Genomic DNA, 23,985 nt, shown 5'->3' with positions numbered 1-23,985 from the left:
ACAATGGTTTTACTTTGGCATCAAATGTTTGCTCTTAAACAAAGAAAAAACGCACATTCTGCAAAATAATTTATTACACTAAAAATAAGAGCTGTTGGAAACAACAGTTACAGGAGGCCACTTAAAACCTGTAGAACTATGTACCTGGAGAATAAATGTAAATCATAAAACCCCAAGTAAAAATACTGACACAGGCAAGCCACCCTGGATTTTGCACCTGTGTCCCTGCCAACCCATCTTTTCCAGCTGCACATACTTCAGAGCTCATTTTGCTTACTGTCAGAGCACAGGTCCTTGAAGTCAGTTACTCTTAATGGAGACCCATTTCATCAAAATTAAACACAAGATCCAGGAGTCATTTTTTCCTCCTCCTTTTTTTTTTTTTAATACAAGGGGAAATGTCTGTACCTCTTTTGTTTGTATGTGCAAGCTCCTTAGATAGTTAATTGTGGAAATTTCAGCTATTAGAGCTTAAATGAAACATTTTTGTACTAAAAAAGGAATTTGAATAAAATTAGCAGCCTCAGGTCTTCATATATTTTAAGATTTTTTTCTTTCATCATGGAGGAGAGGGGAAACTCCTTTGGATTTTTTTTGTAACATTGTCCTGGGAAATGCCACGTAGAAACTAGTGCAACTTTTGCTTTATGTATTGACACCATTTTTCTATTAACCAATTGTATATTAGCTAAGTCACCTTACAGAAACATGCATTTTTATGGTTCAGTGAAAACAGGTACCCGGTATCCTTTGCTGTTCCTCAGACCTGGATCCTGTGCTCTGGTGGCTAATGTGTAGTAGCAGGTTACGATCATACTCTTTAGAACGGCATTCTCAAATTGTGGGCTCCCAACCCCTGGGTAGCCCCGGCACATTTTCAGATGGTACATGAGGTCAAGCTATGTCCATTATAATATTTATCTGTCCATATTCTGTCCTCTTTATGCCAACAGTGTAAAAATGTGGTATGTAAAACTATTGGCATCTTAGTCTGAAAAATTGAAGCCATGGCACCTAATTGTACTTTGTGTCCTCATATTTGCCACCATGCACTGTGATAATAATAAGTAAGTTTTTTAAAAGCCAGTTTCCCTTAAGGATACCTTTGATTGAATATAGTACAAGTTATTAATCTCATTAAATTTCAGCCTTTGATTGCATCACTGATGTTTTGTGGGATGAAGTGGTTATTCATGAAGTAATTCTGCCACACCCTGAGCCACAGTGGTTGTGCCAAGGAAGGGCATTGTATTGCCAGTGGCCTTCTGAGTGGAGATTTTGCTTAGCAGTTAGATATGTGTCTTTGTTCTAGTACTCACATATGTGGACAAATTAAATGTATGGATTTGAATTCATACCTGAAATTATTTGATTTTTCCTTTTCTGTGTACTTAGAGAAGATAATTTATTTAGTGTCCTGATTTGTTACTGTAACAAACTTTAAAATACATTTACAGAGGTACCTCTGTTATTTTCACCTTTCAGTCTAGGAGGCTACATTCTGTCATGTGTGGAGCATGAGGGGAAAAAATCATTTGTTTTAAATAAAGAGCAACACCTCTGTTTTTTAACCCTTTTTTCCCTGACAAGTCCAGGGGGAAATCAGGAACTAAATTGGAGAAGCAGAGCTAGGATCCTTTGCTGTATAGCAATTTCAAAACAGAGAATTTGCCAAGTACTGTCCAACACAACAAGTTGAGCATCCCTTATCTGAAGTCTGAAGTGTTCTGAAATCTGAAATATATAATGTAAAGTCTACTGAAATATTTCAGAGCCTGAGAAGCTCCTAAATTTGAAACTTTTTTAATACCAAGCATTTAGATAAGGGATACTCAACTTGTCTTGGGCTCAGATTCACTCAGATTTCATTTAATCTGTGATTGAATCAAATTTCTCATTATACTTTTGCTCCCAATCCCCGTTGATTTTCAGTTAAACTATTTTAAAGTATAATGTTCTTTAATAGAAAACTATAAAAGCATTTGTCTCAGAAGTGTATTGTATTTGATCCCATAAAACAGTTGCTGTGAAGGGAGCTATTTGTCAAAAAGAAAAAAAGTATTGATTAGGTGGGGGGGCAGGGGATTGAAATGTTTTCTCTCAAAAAAAAGTGTTTTAGATTTTGTGACTTCCAAATCAGTGATGCTTCCTTTCCAGGCAGATCTGTGATGTTTCTAAGTCAGACTCACCTATGCTTCTTCCAGTGCTGCTACCAGACAGTTGTTGCTGAGAAAGAAGCAAATGGTATGGAGCCAGGGAGTGATCAAGGGCAGTTGTCATTTAGTTCTGATTCCACATTCAGTGGAAGTGGTCTTCCTACAGCAAGGCAAGGAAATGCATATGGAAGGGAAAACAGTTTGGCTCTGAGAGGGGCTTCTTGGAAGGATTCTTGATGCCAGTCCTGGGATAAGAGGTTGCAATCTTAGAGCTGAGCTGGGAAGGAGGATAATGACAGATGATGCTTAGTGAGAAATGCACCAGCATGTCTAAACATTTCTTTAAAATGTGTGTCTAATACAGTTCTTTGATGATTAACAGTTAAAATAATATTTGTATTTTTAAACATGTTCTTTTAATAGTAAACACACACATATATGTATGTATGTATGTGTTTATGTACGTATTTACTGTTTTCCCAAAGTTTGGATAAGACCCCAGCTCTTGCATCTGAGAACTCTGTATATTGAGGAAATTTGACTTAAATAAAACCGCTGCAGGAGGGAGTGAGAGGCTGGAATAACTCATTCTCTTGAGCCAGTTGAAGATGACTTTTCAGAGAGGTAGCAGATAAACTGGGTCTTGAAGTTTGAATAGAAGTCATAAAAGAAAGAAGGGAAGGAGGTGTTCTGGGTAGATTAACTTCATGAACAAAGCATGGAGGCTGTTTCCATGAGTTTGTAGAGAGAATTTTGTGCTTAGAACATTAGGCTGTGGCAGAGACGGGTCAAAGAGGAGTCTGTAGAAACAGGCACATGTCAGTCCTGAAAAGGTTTGTATTCAACAATAAAAACTTCGGACTTTTTCTTCTTGGCAAGAAAGAAATACTTTGTTTATGGAGAAAGACAATTCTGGTAACTGTGAGAAATGAGGTGGAGAGACAGGAAAATAGTGGCAGGGAGACAGGTTAGAGAATTTTGTGGTAGCCCAAGAGGGTGATGTCTGCAGGAAGTTCCAATTTTAGTGGAGGGAAGGGGTTTTCACTGTGGAAACATTTCTTGGTAGATATGCAATATCTCATTGATACTGCATATATTTACCAAAATGCTAATAAGGCTTTCCTCTGAGGAATATGAAGTCTTTCAGTGGCTCAAATGTTACTTGAACTTCTGAGTTTGAAGGATTTTTTAATTACAGATGGACACATTCAATCACAGAAAGTCCTTCATGGAACATTTCACTGAAGTGTGTCAGGATAGTGGTACTAATAACACGTTGACAGGTAGACACAGAGATATCATTTAGACGCACCATTTTGTTGAAACTGAAGACAAAAAAAATCACCATTTCCACATTGAATTTGTTCCTAGTTTTCCTTTTGGAGTACTTGAGCAGTTGCACTGCCACTTGGAGATAAAAAGTTCCTTTCTGTAAATATTATATGCATTATATGCTTCTAGGATCAGATGCAGATTAAGGAGGAAAACATTTTAAAACAGATCATTTGTGTTTCGGTTGAAACTCTGAAGCCAAAAGATAATCATTTTACTGAGAGCTGAGGCTCTGGTCACATAAAGTGATCTCCTAAAATCAAAACACAGCAGATTTTCTCCTTTTTTTCTTTCAGAGAATCACCCTGAAGCTCTTTGTATCATAAATGATGTTCTTCTAAAGACATCTTGGCAATAAAATTATTTCACTGAGGGATGTTTGTCTAGTTTGTGCATAGAGCAATAACACCAGAAGCACATGTTAGTCCCATAAAATCCATAGCTGTTTGTTTATGCTCTCTTCTGTGAAAACACATTCCTTGTTTTTTTTTTTTTCTTTTTCCCCTAGTGCTGAGGATTGAACCCAGGGCTTTGCACATGATAGGCAAGTGTTTTCCCATTGAGCCACACCCCCAGCCCAACACACATTCTTAGGATGGCATTTATTCTTGCCTTAGTGTGTGCAACAGGTTTAAGGTTTCTCAAACTCAAGCACTTTTTAAAATTCTCTTCAGATATGGTTATCAGAAACATGTTTACTATTCAACAGTCAATCCTTAGTTCAGGTGTGATAAAGTATCTTTTAAAGATAATGTTAAGAGGGAGAAAAACCCATGTAATTTCCCAGAGACCCATAGAGAAACAGTCTGGTTTCCTGCAAGAGTTACTTTAACTACCGGGATTTGAGCCTGACTATGGTTTTGTCATGTTCGTTGGATTCTTCTGAGCTGGGCCCAGCAAAGCTTATTTTAAGATCTTTTGTATTTATTAACATCTACTCTATTTCGTGATCCTCACTCAGATTGGTCTCAGCTTTAGAATGAGAAGTTCTCAGTCTCTCACTAGGCCTTAGCTCATAGTGTTGGGGGCATTGCTGGCTTCAGCTCTGGGCAGTATTGGACACTAACAGTCAATTCCAAAGTGCAGCAGAGGAGGATCTCCTCCATTGTGTCTCATTCTTGACTCTTAATGGTATCTGATTTTTTTTAATGTTCATTAGTGCCTTAATGTATTAAGTTGAAGAACTGTCTCAAACCTGAGGCTAGCATCTACTGATGGAGAAAAAAAATGTAGTTTTAAGAACAATTTTGTAGTGCATGCCTGTAATCCCAGAGGCTTGGGATGCTGAGGCAGGAGGATCCAGAGTTCAAAGCCAGCCTTAACAATGGTGAGGTGCTAAGCAACTCAGTGAACCTCTGTCTCTAAATAAAATATAAAATATGCCTGGGGATGTGGCTCAGTGGTCTAGTGCCCCTGAATTTAATCCCTGTATAATAATAATAATAATAATAATAATAATAATAATAATAATAATATCATTATTATTTTGTAAATTGACAAATGTTGACTTCTTTAATTTTATTGATGATGGAAAAATCCAGGAAAATCTATTTAATGAAATCTTATTTAAATAAAAAATTCTAAAGGGATTTCAATTATTGTTATAACATGGAGGTAGTAGAATTTGAACACAAACATTTTATATGTATCTATCCATATGGCTATATTTTAGTCTTCTCCATTATTGGTAGGAGGTCAAGTTTCATTCTTTTGTACAATTTCAGCCAATTAAAATTGGCTTTCACAAATTGAGGTGTCAGAATTGGAAGTTCATCTTGACACCCCTGTATATTCTTGCTCTTAAACAGGTCTTTGAATGAAGCAGCAAGAAAATATTATCTGGGTAATTGTCTTGCAGATGAGAATTGGGATGATGACTAACTGCTTAGTTTTGAACCATGCATTGAAAACCTTATCTCTGGCTGCAATATTATCAATGGGAAATGTGAATGTGACACCATTCGGACCTGCAACAATCCCTTTGAGTTTTTAAGGAAGGATATGTGCCTTTCAGCTTTAAAGAGAACTGAAGGTAAGACATATTTTTTTGTTAACCACTCATCTCTAAGGTATAGAATTGTGTAACTCTGAGCCATGATAGTATCTGAGTTTGAAAAGGCAAAGACAAGCTTACAGAGTTCGGTCACTTTTAGAATCCTGAATGAGATGCATTAAGTGTACCAGGTGCTGGTGTGAGGTTGAGTGTATGTATTCCCTAGGAGGTGGAATGGAAATGCTGTGGTCCCATGAGCAGGGTAGCTTGTACCAGCCAACCTAGGTCACCCCTGCATAATGAATAATCTTGTGAGTGTTGTGCTTGAGATCAGCATCTGTTGTCATCAGGTCCATTCTGCTTGATTGACCGTAAGATGGTACTTTATGAGGAGAGCCTGCTAATTAGAAAGGCAGCTCATCTGTCAAAATGAGGAACTCTATAGAAGAGAAGGGAGAATTGTGCATTGAGGATTGAAGGCTGATGTTGATTTTACCAGGGAGCAGGAATCACATAGGTATGGCTAGACCATGAGGCACTTCACCTCTCGAGAGAAGTCAGAAGTTACATTAAAGTAACAAGAAAACTACACTGAAATGACCCATGACATTTGTACATTCATGCATAAAATCTAGAAAAAAATATTGAGAATTTTAAAATATTATGATTCCTAAACCACAGTAATACCAAGTGGAGTACCCAGAAGTTGGTACTGTGGCTCACAACCCATAATAATGATGGGGAAGAACTAAGCTTGTGTCTCATCTCTGTCTATGACCAGCATTGGATTATTCTTTAGCCCTAGTTTACTCTTGGGGAAAAAATAGAGAAAATGAGTGCTAATAGGACATTTAAAAATGTATCTTTTATCTCTGAAATTATGTCATTCTGAGGTGGAATGGTTGATAGTACAGTTTGGAATACCAATGATTTTTAACGTCCAAAAGACAAGCGTATAGGACAGTAGGGAAGGACTGAAGTTTTGGAAATGTGTTACATTTCCAAGTTCTATTAAATGGTAATAAAGAACAAGAAATTTATAGTAACCTGTAAAATAACATTATTCTTTGTATTTACCAGTGCTGCCAAATCATTAAAATTTAGCAGAAAACAATGAAAATAAAATTTTAGAACAGTTGTTACTTTTATGTAACTTTTAATCCAATTTTTGAATCTGAACTATACAGAGGTTTCACATAGTGGATGAGTTGCAGGCCTAGTAGTAGCCATGCCGTGTACCCTTCTGATCCCATCGTGACTCTGAGCCAGTATAGTCTGTTATCTGTCCTGATCGCCCTTTGCTCATCTCTGCCCCGTCCACCAAAATGAATGTTTTGCCAACTTCAGTACAGAAACTCAGATAGTTATATGTAGTTACATGTCTATTTCACTAGTTAATTTTGTTACATAAACGTATTTAAAATCATATTATATGAAATAAAAGCAATTAAAGCCATTGCTTTTTGCTATTTTTATATTTCACAAAACTATTTGATTCCAATGTTTCCAGTGCCTCATGGTGACATGGCTATCCTTGTTTTTATTTGGGCCACTTTCCAGTCATTTAATAGCCTGCTGATCATTAATTAACCTGCACATCCTCTGCACAGCCATCTAAGTTGATTGAGATGCAGCAAGTCTAAGTATGATGCTATCACAGGAAGTTATGTCTGCAAATACAATACCTGTACATTTGTAATAAGTTAGGTGCATTTTTATGATCTTTGCAGGGTAGTGATTAACTTCATTGATTTTTTAAAAGTAATTTTAAAAGCTTTTTTAAAGACCTAAGTAAATTTCTTTACACCTAATTGAATTTCTTTACTTTTAAAAAGTTTTAAATTTATTGTCAGATGACTTCTGTATACTTCAAAAGTAGAATTGGTTTGAGATCATTTGAATTTAAATGCTTTGCTATTGAACATAAAACACTTTGTAGCATGTGAAGTTTATAAGAAATCGGGATTAAGGGAGGTTTTCCTTTACTGGGAAATAACTTTGAAGGAAAAAGCTCTAACTTATATTCAAATACATATCATATATGAAAAAATTATTGATGACATCATACTTATAAATAATTAAATCATTAATATTATAAAAGTTTGACATTTGTGATGCCATAGGCATTCAAGGTCAAGAAGCATGACCCAGAATTGTATATGATAAGGTATCATGAACAGTTTGGTTAATGATGGATTTCAGAAATGAGAACATCATTGATAAAAGAATAAAATGTGGAACAGAGGATATGTATGACTTATGTGTAAGCTACTTATAGAACTGTTCTAAAAGAGCCAGGTTTTATGTCCATAGGTGGTTAATAGGAAATAAAGATGGGAAGGCCAAATGGAACCAGATTATGAAATGTCTTAAATATCGTGCAGGGACCTGAAGCCTAGTAATATTAGCTATCATAAATCATTACAGCTTTATGAGCAGAGAGAAGCAGAGTGTGGTCAAATCAATGTTAGGTAGAATGGGGACAGGGGCAGGTGCAGAGTGGATGGCAAAAGGAGATGCTACCTTCAGGAGGCTGTTGGAGAGCTGTTTCCATTACCTGTACATGGTGCCTTCAGAGGCTGGGCTAGAGTGGTAGCAGGGGAGACGGCAGCAAAACATCGATGAACAAACAGCCTTTCAATGAAAGAACTGACAGTATCTGTTAGTGGATAAGGGAGGGGTAGCAAAGCAAAAAATAATCCTAAGATTTCTAACCTGAAATAGTAGTATGATTGTGCAAGTAATAGAGATAGCATTTGGAAGTAACAATACCTGGTGATGTGGGTGGGAAAGGAATGATAAATCAAGGATGTATATTTTCCCTTTAGTAGGGAGAGGAGAAGATTGAGGGAGGCCTCAAGAGTTTTGTTTTGGGCAAATTAAATTTGACATCTACATAGAGCTGTTTGTCACTTAAGTAATTGCTAATGTAATTCACAGACTAGCCTTCATAAATGAGTTTCTCATGTTAAGTATACTGAGGACTATAAGGGTACGTCCCTGAGAAAGTTAGACCTGTCTACAAAGAGGAATAACCCTAGTTGGAAGATTGAAGAGAACAAAAATAACTCAAGTTCACACTGATTTATCACCAGATTGATTTATCAATAATAGAAGATATTTGTGTGGAAACCATAAAATGTGTTCTGAAATATTTTAGTCATTGCTGCATCACACATCAAGTGGGTTTCTACAGTGGTATAGGTTGTGTAAAATTTATTTCTGTTTTGGACCTGCACAGTGAATATTATGCAAACAGGAGTATGACACTTGGGCCTTTTGCAATCGTTTCTTTCTTTCTTTTTGTTAAAAGCACCTAGAGATAACCTTAAATGGTGCATAATTTTTGCTGTTATTGAGAAAAGATAGAGAGTCAAAAATTGACTTGTGATACTGTATATCATTGTCATATACATGAGTGGACAAATAACAACTTGGCATTTGTAAGATGGTAAGTCAAGAAAGGTTTTGCGGAGAAACTGGAAATTGATTCCAATTCTTGAGAAATTTGTTGATTTGTCCAACAGAAGGGAAAGGAGGGTGTAAGAACATCCTTAAATAGAAAAGATCTTGAGCAGAGGGCCCATGTAGAAGAAAGTGGACGTGATTAAGTCAGTGAGTTTTGGTGGCTGATTTGACTTCTGTGGGAAAGGATGGGAAAGACTCCCATATTTGGGGGGTGAAGGAGAATGATTGTGAAAATAAGTGCTTAGGGTGGTGATAGTCAGGATCAGTGTTTGGGGAGCTAATGCCCAGGATGTACTTGGTGTCATTTGCTAAATGTGGGATACAAGGAGAGCAGCTTTATGAGAGTTTGAATAAGGTACATACTGCATTTGTTTTGTTATGTTTGCAGTATCTATGGAGAATCAAGGGGAAGATGAGAGTTATGTGTCTGGAACTCATAGAAAGATCTGAACTGGAGATAAGGATTTGTGAGTCATGCTCAGGCCAGGGAGAATGTGTGTCCTTAATGACTTCCAAGTACCTTAGTGACATGAGGAGTAGGAGCATTTTTTTGGAAGATTAATGTGACAGTAATGTGTATAATGGAGGGAAAATGTGGCTGGCAACATTAACACAAAAAAAGTGAGATAAAAGGGTGCATGCAGTGAGGCTGGTGCAGGAAGCATTGATAGTCTGCCACACAGTCAAAGAGAGGCTAAGGGCTAGTACTGTTAGCCAGCTGAAAGGGAACCCAAAGCACTGTTGTTGACACTCATGATACTAGAAATATAAAGTAATAATTTAATTGATTATTATTTGGTTGACCCATTTGCATGTCCCTGTTTAGAAATGTCTTTACAAGTGTTTGTTAGAGTAATTCAGACCCATCCCTGGGATTAGAGTAGTTCAGAGGAGAGCACTAAGATGATTAAATAGCATAGGAAGATAAAGAAATAAGATTATTGTCACAGACTCTTTCAGTCTAGCAGAACCTTTTCCTTGGCATTCTTCATAAGTCCCTTGATGTCAGAGCTGCTTTCATTGTTTATTCATTCAGAACATGACTTCATTCAGAAAGAAAGTTTTGAGCACAGGCCGTGGGCCACTACACCTCCAGTTGGCCAGTTTGACTTTGGTTTGCCTTTAACTGAAGGACCTTACTGGCCATAATGGTGCCAAGTACAAAAATTATGCCACATTTTAGTTGTGCTGTGGGAGCTTGCTTTTGATTTTTTATTTTTTAAAAATATGCTGTAAATTCCTCAAATAACACTTTAATCATTTACTTATTCTGGAAATGTCTATTGCATAGGATATATTCCTCTAGCTAGTAAGGATTGGGAGTTAGATGAGAAATACTTGGTTCATATGAAGTTTGATGTCTGTATTTTTTTTTCTACTGCTTAAGATAAAAGAGATAGTTGGATTTTATGTTGGATGGCTATATTCTCTAAGCTAAACTAGTTTTGACATAGAGACAAATGGTTTGTATTTTATAGATGTTTTCCTTCCAGATTATAAACACCTCAGAGCATTAACTTTTAATTATTCCATGCTTTAATTTTTGCTATTTCAGTTCTACCTGAGGAAATGTTGCTATAATGAGTCTCTTATTCCTTGTTTAGTGTTTTCATTATTTTTCTTTCACATTTTTTCACACAAGTGAAGTTTAAGTGCTGAATTTTATACTTGGTTGTTATCTTTTTTTGGTCTGTAGCCTATGGAACAACCTGTGCTGTGTGACCTCATCAAATATTCTCTTGATACTATCTATAATATTTGTCAGTAAACAAAAATTTTGTATTTAGAGAGGAATAATATACTGTATGCTTTTATTCTTAGAACTTTTCTTGTCAAAAGTTTGAGACTGTGTGTGTGTACATGTTCATATATATATATATATATACATACATACACTTTTTAGGTGAATGTGTGTTGGGAGGAGGGCAGAAAGTCTCACAGAAAATGTGATGGAATGGAGCTGGACATACTGTTAGCTTTCATACCACCTTTGAAGTAATGCAACAGAATTCCCTTTTAGCCTCTGAAACTGCCTGGTGGAGATAGATGCTTTCAGCTATGGCAGGGGACCTGATGTCATTCTATAACATAAGTACAGGGAAGGAAGATGCCCCCAGCCCTGCTCCCACGCAGTTGCACCTGGGCCAAAGGTCCATGGAAGGTCTGAGTGTCATGCATGGAAAGTGCCTCCTAGGTTTCTCATGTAGAGGTGAGGGCTGGGAAATCTGCAATTCCAGGAAACCCCAGGAGAAAGTGCACCTGCCCAAGTCTCACCACACATTGAGAGCAAAGTGTTGTTCATGGGAGTCCACTTCCCTGTACAAATAAGCAGTTTGTTGTGCACCTCTTCAATCCCTGTGGATTTCTACTACCACTTAACATTTTTTAGAACAAAGCATATGCTAAAATTTCTCTTTTTTTTTTTTTTTGAGAGAGAGAGAGAGAGAGAGAGAGAGAGAGAGAGAGAGAATATTTTTAATATTTATTTTTTTGTTCTCGGCGGACACAACATCTTTGTTGGTATGTGGTGCTGAGGATCGAACCCGGGCCGCAAGCATGCCAGGCAAGCGCGCTACCACTTGAGCCACATCCCCAGCCCATGCTAAAATTTCTTTATTTCAAATATTAATACCTAGTAGTGGGTTCACTATGAAATTAGATTTTTTTTCCCAAATAAATGTTAAAAGAAGTTAAAATACAATGGGGACCTTTTATCTTGTATGCATAGCACCAGGTAATAAACAATCCTGAAACTTGGATGCTGAAAATCATTTTTTTAAAACTTTTTTTAGTTATAGGACACAATACCTTTGTTTTTTTTTTAATTTACTTTTATGTGGTGCTGAGGATTGAATCCAATGTCTCACACATGCTAGTGCAAGCGTTCTACCATTGAGCCACAATCCCAGCCCCTCATTTGTTTTTAAAAGAGTTGATCCTTTATGTTTGCTCATTTGATGTTTTCTAAACTTTTTGAATATATCTAAGGGATTTTTTGGTCTGTAGGCTATGGAAACACCTGTGCTGTTCTTGATTTTCTGATTGTCATTAAATATTATTATCTCCAAATCTTTTCTAATATAGTATGGACTATAGGAGAAATGATCGAGTGTAATTATTAATTCATAGGATCAGAAATACTAAGAGTTAAATTATATATATTTCCTTTCAATATAGTTAATGTAGTAGGGTGAGACTCTGGTGTACCAGAGTTAAAGTTAGGAGGCTCTTCTTACAACCTATCATGACTGTAATTATTCTGTTGGAGCAAGAATGGAAATGGAGTGGCTACTGTATATTTTATGAGGTTTATGAAGTTCAGGGAAAGCTCATGGTCTTTCCAAACTTTTGTTAATGTACTCCTTGAAAAAGAGAATATGTGTACTTACCATATTACCCCCCCAAAAAAAAAGAGAACTTCTCAAATTCTTTCTTTTTTGTTCAGAAGCCAGGCAGTCAGTTTTGCAGTGACCATGCTTTCTCTGTTTTAGGTTTTAGACTGCTCATTTTTATGTTAGGGACTTCATTAAAATTTCTAGCATAAATTGTTTCTCTTAGGCTAGTTACATCTTAAAAGCAGTAATGAATTATGCTTGTGAATATATTCTAAATTAAGGCAGCAATTTTAAGTCTGTATTGCTAACCTACTTTTTTTGTAAAGACAGTGACAAATTGATAATACGGTATGTCTTTTTTAAGAGAATATATGCTTACATATATGCATGCAAAGACACAAGTGTGTGTGTGTGTGTATATATATATATATATATATATATATATATATATATATATATATACTTTAAAATATAAATATAAGTATTTCATGGGGAAAAACTATAGACAAAGTTATTTTTATAAATAGTAGACTCTTAGACTGGTTGAATCAATATTTTAAGTGTTTATATTGAAGGTACAAATCTTTAGGAGAATTGCCGTTAAAAACATGTTTTAAATCATTGTTGTTTTGATGTCTTGATAACTGGTAAAAGGAAAATCAAAAGGGCTACCCAAAGGCAGAAACCAGTTTCAAATATCTGGGAAATAAAAACAGGAAACTCAAGGGACTTGGCCTAAGACCAGTTGGAGAGGAGCAGTTAGTTGGATAATTGTACCTGCATTTTAGCTGTGGGACATCATAGAATGACCTTCTGGTAGTTGCAAATTCTTGTGCCCATCAAGAAAGAAAAGTGATGATTAAATGTTTTATATCCTTTTGCCAAGAGAAGTGTGGGTAGATGGGTACAGGAAAGCATTTTATTCAACCACTTCAAGCTTACAGAAAATGAAGGGTGTAGAAACCATATTTCCAACGTTGCATGTAGAAAGATGCTTTCTATATACTCTACAGGTAAATAAAGTAATAATGTTCTGTACTATGTGTCAATTTTCCCACCTTTTCTCTGCTTTAAACTTTGTGTTTTGTTTTAACTCTTAACTCTAGCTTTTTCAAGCTATGTTTTCTGTCCTAAATTGTGCCTAGTCCAAACACCTGTATGATCTCTTTCCAAACCTACTCCAGGTTAGTTAAAGAAGTACCAGCAGTTGTAGATGGGCACTGTTTGCTACGTAACTATGCTTTAGTTTAAGATTAAATATCCTGTACTTAATATGAATTTTTAACAAGATTTTTTTTTTTGTCATTGTTGAAAGGCCAGAAAACCACCTGATACTTTCAGAGAAATAATATTCTTCTGGAACCTTTCAATTTCCATCTCTGGGGTTACTTACCAAAATGTTGTTCTAATGACCCACTTGAATAGTTTAAGGTTTCCACCATTGGATAGCCCTGAGGAGCCCCTCCAGTGTTTGTGGTTCCTGACTTGGCTTTACGTGACCTCTCAGTTATTCCTGGGGTTCAGTAAGTGCTCTCATGCAAGGCTGCTGAGTTGCTGCTGGACCAGCTGGGTCCAGCTAAGGCCTGGCCCCTGCAAAGGTTTTTCCTGACATTAGCAAAGAATCTGGAATCCTATCCCTTCTGAGCTACTGTAAAAGGTAACTGAGTGGAGATCACTCCCCAGGGTGGGACTGCCTTCCTCCCAGAGGCTTGGAGCTGCCTTCTGTATCTGGGTTCTCCCCAGACCTCTGCAGAACAGAGGTCTTCTGCCAGGCCAACTTGTCTCCATCAGCCAGGCTAAAGAGACTGTGTTCCTAAAGAGTGTACTGTCTCTCCTGAGCTGTCCTTAGTTGGTATCTCGGGCCATTGGAAATTTCTTCATTGGTGCAATTAGTATTCCCAAACCATTATCTGGGATTGTGGACAACTCTTCCAAGACAAACTGTTTTTTATTTGTTCTGCTGAGGGAAAAGAAGTCTGTGGAAGGAAGATCCAGAAAGACTTTGGGAGCCAGCCAAGGTGGGGCAGTGCACCTATTAGCCCAGGGATTCTGGAGGTTGAGGCAAGAGGAGCAGGGGGATTGCAGGTTCTGGGACAGTCTGGAAAACTTAGGGAGATCTTGTCTCACAATAAAGGGATGGGGTTGTATCTCAGTGGTAGAGTGCCAATTATTTCAATCGAGTACTGCAAGGAGAAAAAAGTGGCGGGGGGAGAGGGGCTGAAAGAGTTCAGCAGGAATTTGCATTTAGTCAAAGTGGTATTTCAGTGTTCTTCCTATTTTATTACTACAGATAAAAATTCTCTAGTAATATTTTTGTTCCATTTCCCAATCTTGCCAGTATTATGTATTTACTAATACCTTTAGGAAGACATTCTCTGAGGAAAAAAGCTCTTCTGAATACAGAGGGTTTTAAGTTTTTTAATGAAAGCAAAAGCTAAAATCTTTATTAAAGGAAGTAGGGGTCACACAAAAATGCACCTGTAGGCCAAGCTATAGTTTCTTCTGCTTCCCGTTGAAGGTTAATAGAGCTAACTTTGTATAAAACTTGTGAAGATTGCCACATTTTCTTTTTTTCCTTATATGATTACCCTATTCTGTTTGTCCCACTTCAAAAGTCCAGACTCATCTTTGTCTTCATCACTCTTCCCTTTAATATGAGAAAAGGTTTAAATTGCTGGTCTTTAGTCACTGATTAAATTGATTGATTTAATTGATTGATTGCATTTTAGAAGGTTTCCTTAGCCAACATTCACATTTTAATCCTTTCTAATTGAGAGAGCTCTTTAGGATGGAGCAAGGAGTCCCTGTATTCAGACCTGCCCCTTTCTGTGTCCTGCTTACCTGGTGAGGACAGACCTGCAGCTGGCCCACTGCACAGGAGCATTTGAAATGAATATGAAAAAGAACTCGTTCTAGAACATTTGAGGGGCCATGAGATAGATACACAGACAGTGGCCAGAGGGATGGAACAGCCATGGGAAGGCTGAATTTTGTTGTATAGAGGTAGACATCCTGGGAGATAATCTTTAAAAAATCTAATCGAAGCTAATTTAATCTTATGATTTTAAAAATGTTTAGAACTGCTGCCTCTGCCTTCTTTGTGAAGTGTATACCCTTCTCAAGAAAGGTATTTGTGGGCATTAAAATTAAATACTTGGACTTCTGAAAAATTTTTGGAATTGTTCTAAAAGCATAGTAAGCTTCTCTAAGCATACTGTTATGGGGTATTTGAATAATGTATTTTGAGGCTATTATTTGAGTGGTGGGTACTAAGATAGGAAGAATGGGCTCATATTGGTATGCATCTGAAGCTCAGGACATTCTCTTGTATGGGGTACCTTCCTGCTTTTGATTTGTGGCCTCTATTGCTAACTGCTTTTAGCATCAGGAGGAAGTGACAGCAATAAGTGGTGCCTGTAACATTGGAAGAGGGAAGGGATCAACACAAGATGAATTAGTGTCTGTGTGAGTTTTTAAGGGACTGGAATGTTTCTCCAAATTGAGAACGTATTCTTTGTTTCTGGCTGACAACTTCCTAGTTTCCCAAGTGTCAGAAAATTTTTTATTCTTTTCTCTTTTACTGGAATTTTTTAAATTCCCCAAAAAGCAACCACAGTGCTTTCTCCTTATCAGTAGCCTTTCTTTTCCTGTTCCAGTAATAAAAGAACAATACAGGAATTTAAGAAATTGATACTTCTGTTTCTTAGTATGTCCATATATTTGCAGATAAAATTCAGGTTTTGTAGACATAGAGTAAAGTGATTTGTCAGTAGAATGAGCTGCTATGGTGTTGTACACTTTGTCAGATTTCTCTCTCTTGTATGCAGTTTAGAAAATGAAATCAAGTTATTCTCCTCAAACTGTGTTTCCATGTTCTGTTATAAGGTCCTGGAAATTTGGAAGATGGGTAAGAACACTGGTTGATCCTTAATAAAAAGATATTTTAAAGTCATCAAACACACTCCAATCTTGTGTATGTCTTTATATTATATTAAAGACTGTTATTTATTGTTCCCCTCTTTTGGCAAAAAAATAAAAATATCTAGTCTACCTTTTATAAACATGAGAGATGTGTTTTTTGCAACAGCAAATGTGAAAGGGTGCTTGTTTCAGTGTTGTGATGCAGTTTATATTCTTGGCAGAGGATAATTAAATCATCCTGCAAGTGTCTCTGAAACCCTGCAGAGCAGAACTGGAATCCTGTCCACAGGTGGTTCTGCTATGACCTCAGGGGACCTTGCTCACTTTTCTAATGCATGAAACAAAGTCTCTATTGTGTCTGACCCAGATCTGGGTAATTAGAATTTTTAAACTGCCTAATACCTTGGATATAACATTTAAAGAAATGTTTATAAAATATTGTATTATTCCATGTTCTCACTGCCCTTTGGCATTCTAATTGCTAAACACAGTGGAACCATCTGAATCAATTCTTTCAGATGGAGAGCCAACTTGTTTCTGTCCCATCAGGAATTTTTCAAATGAAATTATGTTGTAGTGTTACATCTCAGTGTGTCATGGAACTCCCCAAAATGTTATCTGTATGTTCTTTTATATCTCTTGGTATCTCTATATCTGCCTATCTGAAAATACTCTTATGTTGTCCCTGGGGGACCTTTAAATATCTCAAGGACTATTCAAATCTCATTAGTCAGGAGAGTGCATCCCATGTGGATTTATACAAGTCAGTCTTCATGTGCACAGGAAATAATGTGTTTAAAAACGATGCATGTCACATGTGTACTTGTGTACTTTCTGTGCCAAAAGAAATTGCAAATATGCCCATGTATAGCTAGATTATGTGAGCACACACATATGTGGTAACATAATAAGTAGTACCTGGAAATAAATGCAGTTGTGTTTATTTTTATCTTACGCGATATGTATATCTCTGCATTTACCTTTGTGCTATTAAATATGGCAGAGATCATAGTGATATTACAGTTTTTGGTTAAGAATTTCTTGAAATATTTGCTCTTCTTTGACAGTGCACATTAGTCATCGACATTAGCCACTGGCTATACCTACATTCCAGTGGTGCTTTTTAAGAATTGATGTAATATTATGTGCTTTGTAAACAGCTCATGGGGAATAAGTTATGACTCTTCACATAAATATTATTTAAACTCTTTCCACTTTCATTTCTCTTATCACTGTAACAACCACACCCAAGCTTGCTATTAAACTGTGTTGTCTATCTGCTTCCCACATGCCAGGGAAGCTGACCCTGTTGAGTAGCAAAGGAAATATGAGAGAAGAAGTTGAATACTGTCTTCCTTTTGTTGACATTTCTAGAGCAACAAGTCAGAAAGCTCATCTCCTCCAGATAGATAAGAGCTGCTACAGGGTCCTGATCAGATGCTATGTCCTTTAGTGACCGCGATGACTCCCAACACAATTATTTAAACCATTCCTGCAAATAACTCACAGTTTTAGTAAACAAGATGGGAATGGTTGCTAACTTATCAGCTGTTGGCTTCAGTTTTCTATATGTGGAGGAAGATACTGGTGACAGAGGTAAAGACAATAGAGGACTCTGGGTCTCCAAGATTACCAACTTGAAGCCATTCTGGCTCTCAAAGTGAAATCTTGTTTGGGGAGGCCTCTGTATTTGGCCATCCAGAAGTCTGAAATGGGAATTCTTCACTGTATTTTATAGCTCTTTGTATTGAAGTGAAGTCTTTGCTACCTTAATAGTTGTAACACTGTTGTCCAGAGGATTTTCAACAAAATCACATATAAACTTTGATGCTTTATGTGTTTTTGTTGTATGTTCCTAAATCATATTAACCTCTCCATTAAGACTTTTGCCATCTCTTAAAAATTTTCTTTTCTTTTGTTTCAAATATGTTTTAAAAATTTCAGTATGAGTCCTATCACCAAATGGGTGGTCTATTTGACAGTGCTTTGCTTAACATAATGATTGACTGTCATATTTCCTATGGGAGGAGGTACTGTGTTCTATTACCAAAATAACATTTCATGTCTTTATAAATCTTGTGTGAAGTAACTCCTATAAAGATAAATAAAATTATTGTATTTCATGTTACTTTCTTCTGTCTGCAGCATCAAAAATAAATGAATGTCCCAGGGGGGAGATTATAAAGTTATAACACATAGACATGGGAAGGGGTTTGGAGGTAGTAAATGTGAAATGGGCTTAAGAATGACTTTATTCACTCACTGGCATTTTGGAGGGACTTGGGCTGTAAGGAACGTGAGCCAATCTCTATTAATATAAGGCATAGAAATCTAAATAAATCATGTTTGAAAGTAATACCAGGATTTTCCTTAAATGCTGCTGAACAAATTCTGTGATAAATGTCAATTAAGTATTTGTCACTAGCATACACAAACTGAGAGGACCACAAATATATGCTCTTAAAACTTTAAAATATCTAAGCCCTTTAATGTTCTTTTGACCTTTAGTTAAAGAACATGGTCACATAGCAGAGGAAATGCCTCAAATTCTAGCATCTGGGTTTGTTTCTTTATACTTTTTTGGCACAGTTACAACAGTAGGACTTTTCATTCCTTGAATTTTTTTTCACAGTACAGTCAACAAAGGCTTTTCACACAAGTGAGGAAGAACATTCGTGAAGCCAAAAGCGATATGTTTCTGCCCTGTGCTCTTGTACTCTGTGGCAGGGCCTGATTGAATGGCTTGTTGTTTCAGTGGGAGTCCCAAAAGCAAACAAATGGAATCCCACACAAACACAAATTCTGTATAAAATTAGATATCTACTGCAACAGACATAAATATATTTGTATGTACTCAAAACTTCCTGCAATGAATGTGGTGTTGTTTTTAAGCCTTTGTCCCTGTGGTCAGGCTCCTTCATCTGCATGTAATTTTTGGATCTTCATCTGGACTTTCAGCTCTTTAAAGATTCTTCAAGAGTATTTTTTCTGTAAATAAAAAATAACTTAGTTTAATTAAAGTACTCATGAAGTGTGTGTGTGTGTGTGTGTGTGTGTGTGTGTGTGTGTGTGTATTGACAGGAATCCTATATTTCAGTTCTGTTAGTATTTCAGCCATATTTTTCATTTATCCTAGAATATATTTATCCTATAATATATTTTAACTGACCCTAGAAAGGGTCAGTTAAACTCTAGAGAACAACATAGTGAGATCTGATTTTTCCATTAATTAAAATACTCAAAACAGTGAACTGGAAACATCTTTATACCTTCATGTTTTTCCAGCTTTTTACATCCACTAGATTATCTGTGAGCTTTTCTTTTAATAATATGAAGCAGTGTCCCTGGGATGCACTTTTCGGGTGTGGGTGTGGTTCAGTCTGGTACCATGCACCTTTCTTATCACTGCAAAACCCCTTGCTTTGGAATTATCCATCACTGTCTTCTTACCAGTGTTTGTGGGTCATTTGTAAATTTCCAACCTGAAAAAGTTAGGAAACAACACTATTATGAATGAACTTACTGACTTAAAATTAAAAACAGTTTCAAAAGTAGGCACAAAAGTTGTTTTCTAAAAGCTTGCTTTGTCTGAAGTTTGTGTGTTTATTCTGTATAGTTCAATTGAAAAGGATAATCATGTGCCCTTAGTGAATGTTTCCTATACACTTTTCCCTGATTTGTTTATTCAGTCATTCAACACATATGTATTGGGCACTTGCTTTGCCCCATTGTGCTACATTCAGTCTGAGCAAGATGCATGAGTTCTGGTCCTCCCAAGCTTTCAGTCTTATGGGGCATAAATGAAATTACAATATTGCTGGTGACTTCCAGGGTGTTGAGACTGAGACAGGATGGTTTGAAAGGACCTTTCTCTGAAGAGATGATATTTAAGTTGGACTGAAAAGTAGGAAGGCATTAGCTATACAGAGTTCTTGGAAAACATTCTAAGGGGCAGGAAAGAGTTCAAACAGACAGTAAGGTTAAGAGTTTGTATTTCATGCCCAAAGGACTAGGAGTCCACAAAGGAGTTTTAAGGTTCATATGAAGATGATAAGTGTGCACTTTTCAAAATAAACTCTGGCTGTTCTGTGGGAAATGGGTATTAGAAGGAGGCTAGAGTAGAATTGGAGGTCAGTTAGAACATTGACCATTTTAAATGAGTCAGAGTATACCATGGTAGAAGTGATTTTTGAGTCCTTTTCTTCATATGGGGATGATGATTTGACAGTAAGTCATTTAAATATTTCCCTGCCTGAAGCCCATGAGCAAACTTGTGAACATTTCAATTCATCAACTCCTGGTTCTGGTTCCTTGGCTTTGTCTTCTGCTATTTTGTGTATTACCCCTGCATCTTTCATGGACCCTGGTTCTCTCCTGACCTTTGGAGAATGTTTTTGTCACTCCCCACCCCACACCCCATCCATGTCAGCAAAACTCATAGCCTAATTTGCTCGGCTTCTTTTTAAATGATTCACAGATTATTTCTGTAAGTTTGACAATGCATATCTAGTGTTTCAGGCATGGTTATTCTGACACTAGAATCCCAGGAGAATCCAGGCCAGCTGAAGGAAACACAAGTGGATATGTGCTCTATCTCATACAGATATAGAGCACATGCAGACCCTCTTCTCCTGTGTGCCTGCCTGTGTCCCCGGCAGAATCAGTGCCCGGCACCCAGGAGATCATTAATAGATGGTGAATTAAAAAAATAATGGATTAAAACTAATTTATACCAGATAACTCAGATAAAGCTAAAACCTATTAGACTTTATCTTGTGCCTTTAATGGAGGTGCTCTTGCAGGCTTATAAGGAGAGGGGGGAGCTTGTGGAGTTAAGAATAAAATATTATTTTTCCTTAATGGAGAACAGTCAATAAGGAGTTGCTATAAACAGACTGATTTTCAGAAAGTATCCTGAAGTATAAAAACATGTTCAGAATTTAACAGTATTTCAGGGTTATGATCATGAATGGTAATTTTCATTGACCCAATAAGAAGAAAAGTATGCAATGACTGGACATTTCCAGTCAGTAGAAAACAGGACATCAGCTCGTGCTGTCCTCTGAAAAGGAAACAACATAACAGGTTTGGTATTTTTTTTTTACCTGGAGTTGGTTTTAGTTATGCCTCATTTTATTTAAGCTCACCCTTTTGGCCTTGGTCACATTTCTTTTCAGTATTATCACTTGCCATCTTTTTAGATACAAAGGGAAAATCATATTTGCTGTATGCAGTTAGAAGAAACCCTGGCAGAGGTCCTCCAGAAACCTAAGAGAGTAATTATTAGCCATATCCAGACCAGGAGCTGACTGGCTCCGATCCTTCCTCCCAGGAGCATTCCTGATTAATGGGAGAATCTGTTCTGTTGTCAAAAAGCCTCTTTACTGAGCCCAGTCTGTCCTGGCTTCAGAGAATGACCAGCTTCACAGCTGAAACCACTGCCAGGACTCTGTTTCTGATTCCATCCTTGGCATGTTCAGAGGAGGTGGATGGGAGCAAATTGTGGAGAGAGCATCCAGATCAGTTTGGACCTCTCAACCGACAGCAGACGCAGGGCACCCTCCACACAGAGCCCTTTGGCCCACAGTGGCATGGGTCCTCTCAGGAGCTTGCCCCTCTCTAGGGCCTGGATGTCCCAGTTCTTCTTCTTTTGTTCTTGACTGTCATCCAGCTCCTGTGTCTGTAGAGAGTAATTTCCTCTGTGATATTTTTCCCCCTGTCATCCCCTCTTCACCTCTCTCTTCCACCATACCTCTAATTTCTGTTTGCCTTTCATCCCCTCCACTACTGCCCTTTTCACCTTTACACCCAAACACCCTCACATATTGGCCTGTTTCCAGCAATAATAACACACGTTTTACTAACCTAACATTTACCCGTGTAGTAAAGCTGATGGAGTTTGTGGTAGCAAGGGTAGGCTGAAATGATGAAATCTCATCATGGCAGATCATAAGTTTCTGTCACATTTGTCCTGTAGCTTTTCTTTCTCATTCTAGATGCATCTGCTTTATTGCAGAGACCTTTTATCTAGGTGGTTAGAATTTGAGATCCTCGTGAGGTCTTTAAAGCTAAAGAACTATCTCCTCTGCATCTGAGATACCATGACAGTGATCTAGGATAAATTGGCAACAGATAAATTCTAACCAGAGATTTAAATGCAATGAAAACTAAAGTGTATAACAGCAAGTAAGACAGGGGTCTAACCCAAGATATTTCTAGTTTTTGGGGAAAGACAGCCATAAAACTCATTCAGTAGAATGAAAAATGCACTTTCTTAATTCAGAGTCACAGGAAAAAGCACTGAGAAAGGAGTCATGCTTTGGGGAAATCAGGGGTGCTTATCCTTTCTGGAGAAGGTGGCATTCTATTTGGACCTTGAAAGATGGATAAGAAAAACAGAGGGCCTTGCAGAGCCAAGGGGATGGTGGTGGTGGTGGTGGTGAGGAGGAGGAGACTCATGCAGAGGAGTGCAGACCCTCCCCAGTTCCATAGCAGTTAAGTAGTGGGTGGGGTGCACCAAGTGTGCTTTCACAAAGGTCCTAGGAGAGCATCTGGTGCAGGTCAGAATTGTTGCCTGAAGGCAAAGTGAGAACTCAAGGAATAGTGTATTTTTACTTTCTATATATTGGAAATTCGAGCCTGATCACAGACAGAGGGGAAAGAACCCACAGAGAGGGAGGAACACAGGGCACAGAGCAGGGTGTGAGGGCCCACTTCTGCAACCCTGCAGACTTTCCTTTAGGCTTTTGGCAATTGAACTCTTGTGCTGCCTTCCAGGCCCCTTTTTCTGTGCAGTGCAAAGATGGCATAAAACTGCTAAACGAAACAATCAGCCCAGAGAGGTCAAGCTGCCTGCGGTCCATAGGAGATCATATCTGCAGATCTCTACAACTTTGTAGGCAGGGTTCAGAGAAGGAGGCATGATTGTCTAGATTTAGTTTTGTTTCCATTGGGCCTCAGTCCTAACGTCTCTGTGAATTGGTGAGCCTGGGCATATTCTTTTGCCTCTAGGAGCTTTGTCTTACAGGTTAAAGTGAGGTGGTGATCGTGGCCACTGCGTCCCTCCTGCTTAAAGTTGTTTGAAACTTGGGCTCCTCCTTCCCCTCTTGGCCCTCTCCTCCTTTCTCCTCCCCCCACTGCCTGCTTCCCTTCCCTTCTTCTCTTCTGTTGTAATTATCAACCAGATTTATTCAGACACTATCACTGTGATAAATGTTAGTGGATCTGCTAATTAAACACTAGCGTGTTTAAAGAACATTTCTAAAGATTCAGTAAAGAAGCTTCATGTCCAAGGTGAAGGTATCCTAAAGTTTGAAACTGAAGTTCTCTTTATTCTTAGGACAGCATAGTGCTTTTGTGGAGTGAGGACCTGTTGGTTCTGTATGCCACTAAGATGTGTGTATACTTTACTCAATTTCATCTATAACTTTGTCCTTTTTGTTTGTATCTCATACCTCTTGGGACAGCTGCAGTTGATGTCAGGATGAGCTCATGGTTCAGTATAAACTGCAGCTCCTTGTAGTAATTACATTAATATTATTGCCCCCTATTTGCATTATTGACAAGGATATCTTTTATTGTCCCTTTAAATAGATTCATTGCCTTCACAGAATAGGTTGTTTTGATATTGGCAATTTGATAAGGCTTTACGCAGATTATTCAAATTCCATGTTCTTCAAGTACCAAATTTTTTGCATACCTACCTTATGTATTATGTTCAGTGGACTGCACTGATTTTAAGAAGATATCATGCAGGGGGACTAGCTCTTCTAATATTACT

The 23,985-nt window shown here is 37.5% G+C and overlaps 1 long non-coding RNA gene across 2 annotated transcripts in view; it reads left to right on the top strand.

Moving 5' to 3' along the window:
• LOC120886476 (uncharacterized) overlaps window positions 1-23,985 on the top strand; it is a 66,310-nt gene that overhangs the window by 21,783 nt on the left and 20,542 nt on the right. For both annotated transcript variants that reach the window (XR_013430350.1, XR_013430349.1), the window contains exon 2: window positions 5,347-5,520. This is a non-coding gene — a long non-coding RNA (uncharacterized LOC120886476). The remainder of the gene's footprint in view (window positions 1-5,346; window positions 5,521-23,985) is intronic.

This window comes from Ictidomys tridecemlineatus, chromosome 14, assembly GCF_052094955.1.
Source record: "Ictidomys tridecemlineatus isolate mIctTri1 chromosome 14, mIctTri1.hap1, whole genome shotgun sequence".
Classification (NCBI taxonomy): Eukaryota; Metazoa; Chordata; class Mammalia; order Rodentia; family Sciuridae; genus Ictidomys; species Ictidomys tridecemlineatus.
The sequence above is the reverse complement of the archived record's forward strand: the minus strand, read 5'-3'. Positions and strand labels throughout refer to the sequence as shown.